At 37.2% G+C, this 6,887-nt stretch overlaps 1 pseudogene; it reads right to left on the bottom strand.

The window, feature by feature from the left end:
- LOC106778926 overlaps nucleotides 1-2,373 on the bottom strand; it is a 32,670-nt pseudogene extending 30,297 nt beyond the window's left edge.
- Between the last annotated feature and the right edge of the window lie 4,514 nt (nucleotides 2,374-6,887).

Below are 6,887 nucleotides of genomic sequence, written 5' to 3'. Positions count from 1 at the left end.
GGCCCTGTAAACGATTACAATGTTGTTTTATCAAGCAAAAGCTTCAGCAATTGAAAGTTAGGTGATGTTTGAAGCATGGGGGATCCCCCAATCCATCANGGGGTGTGATACAAATGACCTACAGGCTAAGTCTCACACATAATCAGTATTTGGAGTCAAAACCAAGTGCTTTTGGGCTTAAAAACTAAAAAATTCACCAGTGGTCCCTCAGGTGAAAACTAGTGGTTCCTATAGTGCAGAAGACCGTGCAAATATGCAACCAGACTCGGGTAATCGTTTATAGGGCCCTGTAAACGATTACAATGCTGTTTTATCAAGCAAAAGCTTCAGCAATTGAAAGTTAGGTGATGTTTGAAGCATGAGTGATCCCCCAATCCATCATGGGGTGTGATACAAATGAGCTACAAGCTAAGTCTCACAAATAATCAGTATTTGGAGTCATTGGGCTTAAAAACTAAAAAATTCACCAGTGGTCCCTCAGGTGAAAACTGGTGGTTCCTACAGTGCAGAAGGACGTGCAAATATGCAACCAGACTCGGGTAATCGTTTACAGGACCCTGTAAACGATTACAATGTTGTTTTATCAAGCAAAAGCTTCAACAATTGAAAGTTAGGTGATGTTTGAAGCATGAGTGATCCCCCAGTCCATCATGGGGTGTGATACAAATGACCTACAAGCTAAGTGTAACAAATAATCAGTATTTGGAGTCAAAACCCAATGGTCTTGGGCTTAAAAACTCAAAAAATCACCAATGGTCCCTTAGGTGAAAACTGGTGGTTCCTACAGTGCAGAAGGACGTGCAAATATGGAACCAGACTCGGGTAATCGTTTACAGGGCCCTGTAAACGATTACAATGTTGTTTTATCCATCAAAAGCTTCAGCAATTGAAAATAACCTGATGTTTGAAGCATGGGTGCTCCCCTAATCCATCATGGGATGTGATACAAATCACCTACAGGCTAAGTGTCACACATAATCAGTATTTGGAGTCAAAACCCAGTGGTCTTGGGCTTAAAAACTCAAAAATTCACCAGTCCCTCAGGTGAAAATTGGTGGTTCCTACAGTGCAAAAGCACGTGCAAATATCGAACCAGACTCGGGTAATCGTTTACAGGGCCCTGTAAACGATTACAATGTTGTTTTATCCATCAAAAGCTTCAGCAATTAAAAATAACCTGATGTTTGAAGGATGGGTGCTCCCCCAATCCATCATGGGGTGTGATACAAATCACCTACAGGCTAAGTATCACACATAATCAGTATTTGGAATCAAAACCAAGTGGTTTTGGGCTTAAAAACTCAAAAAAACACCACTGGTCCCTCAGGTGACCACTGATGGTTCCTATAGTGCAGCAGGACGTGCAAATATGCAACCAGACTCAGGTAATCGTTTACAAGGCCCTGTAAATGATTACAATGTTGTTTTATCCATGAAAAGCTTCAACAATTGAAAATAACCTGATGTTTTCATTGTATTTTGATGCACACATTCCACTACTTCGCCCATATTGCTAAAAAACAAGTTTCATACTTTGTACATTAATAAAGTTGGACATCAATCATGAATGAACAATCATGTATACATTGTAAAATAACAACCTTGAAATCAATAATATTATTAGAATAATCATTTGCACAATGTATTCATATACATTTTTGTATCTTACAAACTATACCAAAACCAATTACACCAACCATATTACCATGAAAACAAACTGCCCTACATTTTTACAAAAGAAGAAATGTCCTACAACAATCCGTACACATCTAGCGCATCTAGTATTCTTATGTTCTCATTGTCCAAGATCCGTACACATCTTTAGTATTTTTCTTCAATCTCTCATCCAAATTTGCTTCAAACGTGCCGTCATCCAAGGTATCGTCATCAAATTCGTCAAGTCTCGGTCGTTTCGGTTGTGCTCCTAAATCTATCCCTCCATCAAACATTTCAAAAGCCGCAATGATTTCAGGCATGTGACGATCACGCTTCCGAATATACCACTCCAACTTTACCTATAACACATTCATACACATTTAATTCTACATTAAAACCATCAATAATTAAAATAAAACATAAAAGGATATCCATCAAATACTTACATCTACAGTCCTAAACAATTCTTCCATTTTTTCAAATAATCTTGTCTTATAGGGGAACCAACGCAACATGCGAGGAAACCTCCTATGACTTGGGTTACCATCCAAAGAAAGTCTCTCTATCGCCCAAGCCTACAATAAGAAAATAACTTACAGTCAACCATATTTTACATTGCAATACAAAGGTGTTTAAAGAACTACAAAGCAAGCATGTTACCTGCAAAACAGCCACATTCCCACTAAGACTGAGTGCGCTGGCGATACCTCCAGACATTATTCAAATTATCTACAAGGTGTTTATGTACACCGGTCGCCCAATCATATAAACACAAACTATCTAGGTCGTCTAACTCTTTTGAAGGCATGTTAGCAACAACCTTAGACTTCCTAGGAAAGAAAAAAACAACCAACCAAACAAATATATACAACCTACACACAACATCAACCTCAATGTTGTCGTTTGAAACAATCACATTAAACTTGTCAAGCAAATCCGATAAAGTTATCCTTAGTTTTTTATGCCCGTAAAACCCGTCAAACAAGGGTTTTTAACCCTCAAAAAGGGCATCCATTGCATTCAAGAATTTCCTTAAATGCCCTTTTCGATATAAAGCGGTAAAGGCCTTACTCTTTTCCTACCGGAATAGCGGTCTTGTTCCCTCATAGAATATAACTAATCTGACTCCGACAGAATCGAAAAAAGAGGGTTTCGACATTTCAATAATCCAAAAATAGGGTTTCGACATTGAATTTTGTAAGTGATGTTCGAAATCACCGAGAATCAATTTGTTATGTACTGTAACTTCCCGGAACCTCTAGGGTCCTGCGGTGCTCTTTGAATTAAACATTTCTCCAACCAAACCAACTATACATTCATCAAATGGAACTTCTATGCCACCTATGTCTAAACCAGTCGTCATGAAAACATCCAAAACACTAAATGGAACCAATTGATGACTCACCCTAAAGCTAACATCATGCCCAGCCCAACGACATACCATAACCTTCAATAATTCACAGTTAATCTCCACAGCCTTACGAAGCTGCAAACACCAACGAAATGGTGTCATCGAAATTCGTTCTACATGCACTTCTCTCAGTAACCCATTCATAAGAACAATTATTGATGAATCAACAGAGATTCGAACACGCCACTACACAACATTATCAAGAAAAAAATTATTACTTACCAAAAAAAAAATAACAAGTTTATATAATACTATAACTTAAACTTACCCTTGGGTTCCCAAACGCCATTGCAACTGCCCAAATTTCAGACAAACATATAAATGGTGGATTAGGATTCATACAAACACAAAAAGCATAAAACGACACGCACAAAACCAAAACACAAAAACCCTCCCCAACCCAAACAATGCGATATAGAGTGAAAACTCTAATGGGATATACTGCACAAAACCAAACACACCCAAAACGCAAAACGCGAAACGCGAAATAGTACTTACCAACAGAGTATGGATGAATAGAAATCGAGAGACGAGAGACGAATGGAAAGAACAAGGGAGTCGATAGACAAATGGGTGCAGGAGACGAATGAAGAGAGGAACCAAATGGGAGAGACGGAACTTTGCTTTCGAAAAGGGAAGAAGATGAAAAATTAAACTGCCAAAATCAATTTTCGTAAAACCATTATTCCAAAATTACCCTTCTGCACATCTTTAAAAGGGTTTTATTCATTTACTGAGGACATGCAATAGAATTTTGACACGTGGAGGTGTGTCAAAATTGTGTCAAAATAGAGTGTCAAACAAACATTTTCCTATCTATCAAAAGGCAGTAATGGTGTCAGACTAGCCATACCTTGAAAGAATTATATATTAATGTTTTATTTCATATAATTCTTTACGGACAATGACATTAATATTTTGAAACAACAAAATAAGTGACCGTGTATTTATTTTATTACTAAGTTTCACAAATTCCAAGGGATTATACCTTACTTTATCCCTTAGATTACGAATCTTTTCTTCTTATCATTGCTTTAATAAAGTATAGCCATCATTTCATGTTTATTTTCTTGATAGAAATAAGAGCATTAGACTTTCATTTTTTTTAGACTATTATAAATAATTTAACTATGGCCAAGGTTAGTTTCTTTTTATTCATGATCTAACTGAAATAGTTAGTGTAAAATGTCAATTGAAAGTTTAATATTTCGAAATTAGTTCAGATTAAAAATTCGTCACTCCTTTTTATACAACATCCTTGTTATTTTTATTAAATAGTAACTCTTAATTGTTCTTCACGGAAAAGGTAGATATTAATAATCTTATTATTTTTATGAAATCAGTTGTACTTTTGAAAATGCCATTTTTGGAAAAAAAATTTACTGCAACTAGTCCATTGTTTCAAAAGTTACAAAGTTTAATAGAAACCTCCTATTCATTCTTTAGTTTGGTCATTTATTACTGTTATGTTTTACCTCGGTATTTGAAAAGGATGATTTCCTTTTGTGTCTATGTAAGGTGATAGGTAGATTCGAGTCCTGCTAATTTTCCTCTTTCAAGAGGGTACAAATATCTCGCCAAAGATTCTGACTTGTGCTGAGTATTGTGCTTGGTGAATGGATGTTACTCACCAATGTTTTTACTCGTAAGTCGTTGTAGAACCAGGGAGATATGTCTAAAAGCAGTGTGCTTAGGATGACTCTGATCCGCGGTCCATATGAGGGACTGGTTTTGTTATATGTGTGTGTGAACAAGAAGAACCGAGATAAATCCAATTATTACGAGTAAGAGATGAGAGATAATATGATCTTATTAATACACTAATAATATTATTAAATATTCAAAGTATGTAAGTAAGTTTATATGTAACTTATGTTTTTGTTCTGTCTTTGGTTAGCTCACCCTACTTGTGTGTCTACGATGATCGTATAACTTGTGTCGTTATACGAGAGTAGATGATGTTTCAGGTAAACTGAAGACACTTAGTGTGAGGATGCGTTGGGAAAAACTTTAAATTGTGAAACGTTGTGGTTTGTAATCCTAATCTACTTTTAAGATTTGGTTTGTATTCCAATAATTACTCTTGAAAAACTTTGACATTCTTATTGTATGATATTAATAAATGTGTGGTTTTAAATGTAAACATATATTTTGGTAAAATTTTCTATGACACCCCTAGAAGGTGAGTTACACGGATGTCCCAGCGGTGTCCTGCTACTAACAGTGGTAGTACAACCCTGAATCTCGTTGGCGATGATCTCACCAACGTTAACATCCATCTGCCTCAGCATACAGTAAATGAAGAGAATCCGATGCATGGTAATGTCAGAGACATGGAAGCACAACTGTATGTTGGCATGAGTGAATATCATCTAGTACTTCGCCAGGGGAGTCAAATCCGCCCTAATGAAGTTGACTGGCTCTCCATTAGGGTTCCTTTGAAAGTGTGTCCCAGGGATACAAATTACCCTTTTGATGTCCTCATAATCCCTGCACTCCCCTGTAAGAGCAGCATACCTACACTACTCTCCTGGCCACTCAGTACCCAGAAAGCTGTTGATGATGTCAGAGTCGTATCTAATGATCTGCCCCCTCACATAGCTCGTGTACCTCCTAACTAATACTCCTCCTCTAGGCAAGGCGTTGGCATAAAATTCCTTCACCAGCTCAATGCTAGCTGATGCAAGATAGGTGGTCAATCTCTCCCAACCTCGCCTTTCTATATCCAGTCCAAACTCTGGAGCTAAATCTGGAATGCACATGGCCTTCCTCTCCAACAATAAACGTCTCTCGTGTACAGTCACATAATTTTCCTCATGCTTCTTAGAAAGGAACCGAGAAGAATAAAATCTTCTTGGCCTTTTTGGCTTCTTTCTCTTGTTGCTCATGGTCTTCACTCTCCTTGAGGATGACATTCGTGTATCAAATAAGTCCAATAACATCACAGAAATTCATCATTAGAGGTTAGTAAATCATCAATTAAATTTCCAAAACAACAAAGTCCAGTACTGGGGGAAAAACAAGGCCCCTCAGCGTCCAAGCATCTCAAAAATCAAAAACCCCAAAACCAGATGAATTCCGCTCAGCGGTTTCCTGCTGGGTTTTTCAAAATCCCTCTTTCAAAGGTCCTAATCTCCACTTTAACACTAAATCCACCATTCCAGATCAATTTCATGCAATTCAATCGGTTCAAACAGTTTCTATTTCATCAAATCATGCATAGAAATCAAAATCCCTAATTTATCATGTTCCTAAGCATGTTCTTCATCAAATTCCAAATAGAAACTCTAAGAATGAAATTGCACACCTTACTTGAGTGGAGATATTGGATGCTTGCTAAACTTCCTTCTAATTGATGATGAATGCCCTCTCTAATGCACAACCCTCAACCAAAAACCCCAAACTTTGACAAGATAATGGTAGAAAAGTGAGATTTTGGTCAGTGGGTGATGAGAAAAGTGGGGAAATCTCTTTAGAAAGCCTTTGAAAGTGAAAAAGAAGTGTTAGGGCTTAGGGAGACCGCTTGGGCGACTTGCAAAGAAGAGGTTTCAAAGTGCAAAACCTAAAAACCGTTCAGCTTTTAAGAAAACCCGAGACCAGTATACGCCGCAACCGCTCAGCGGTCAAATGGACCGCTCAGCTTTCACTAGGTGTACTTACCTGTATCCTTCAGTAGATACATATAATTTTAGCATCCCTCAATAGATGCTACCCAATACACAAAAAATTTAAAAAAAAAAAAATTGTTCATGATTACATCACCAAGATTAAAAATTTAAAGTACAAAAATATTGTTCTTGGATCACTAGGGTGCCTCCCA

Source organism: Vigna radiata, unplaced genomic scaffold (assembly GCF_000741045.1).
Source record: "Vigna radiata var. radiata cultivar VC1973A unplaced genomic scaffold, Vradiata_ver6 scaffold_180, whole genome shotgun sequence".
Taxonomy (NCBI): Eukaryota; Viridiplantae; Streptophyta; class Magnoliopsida; order Fabales; family Fabaceae; genus Vigna; species Vigna radiata.
This window is presented reverse-complemented; position numbering and strand designations above follow the sequence as displayed.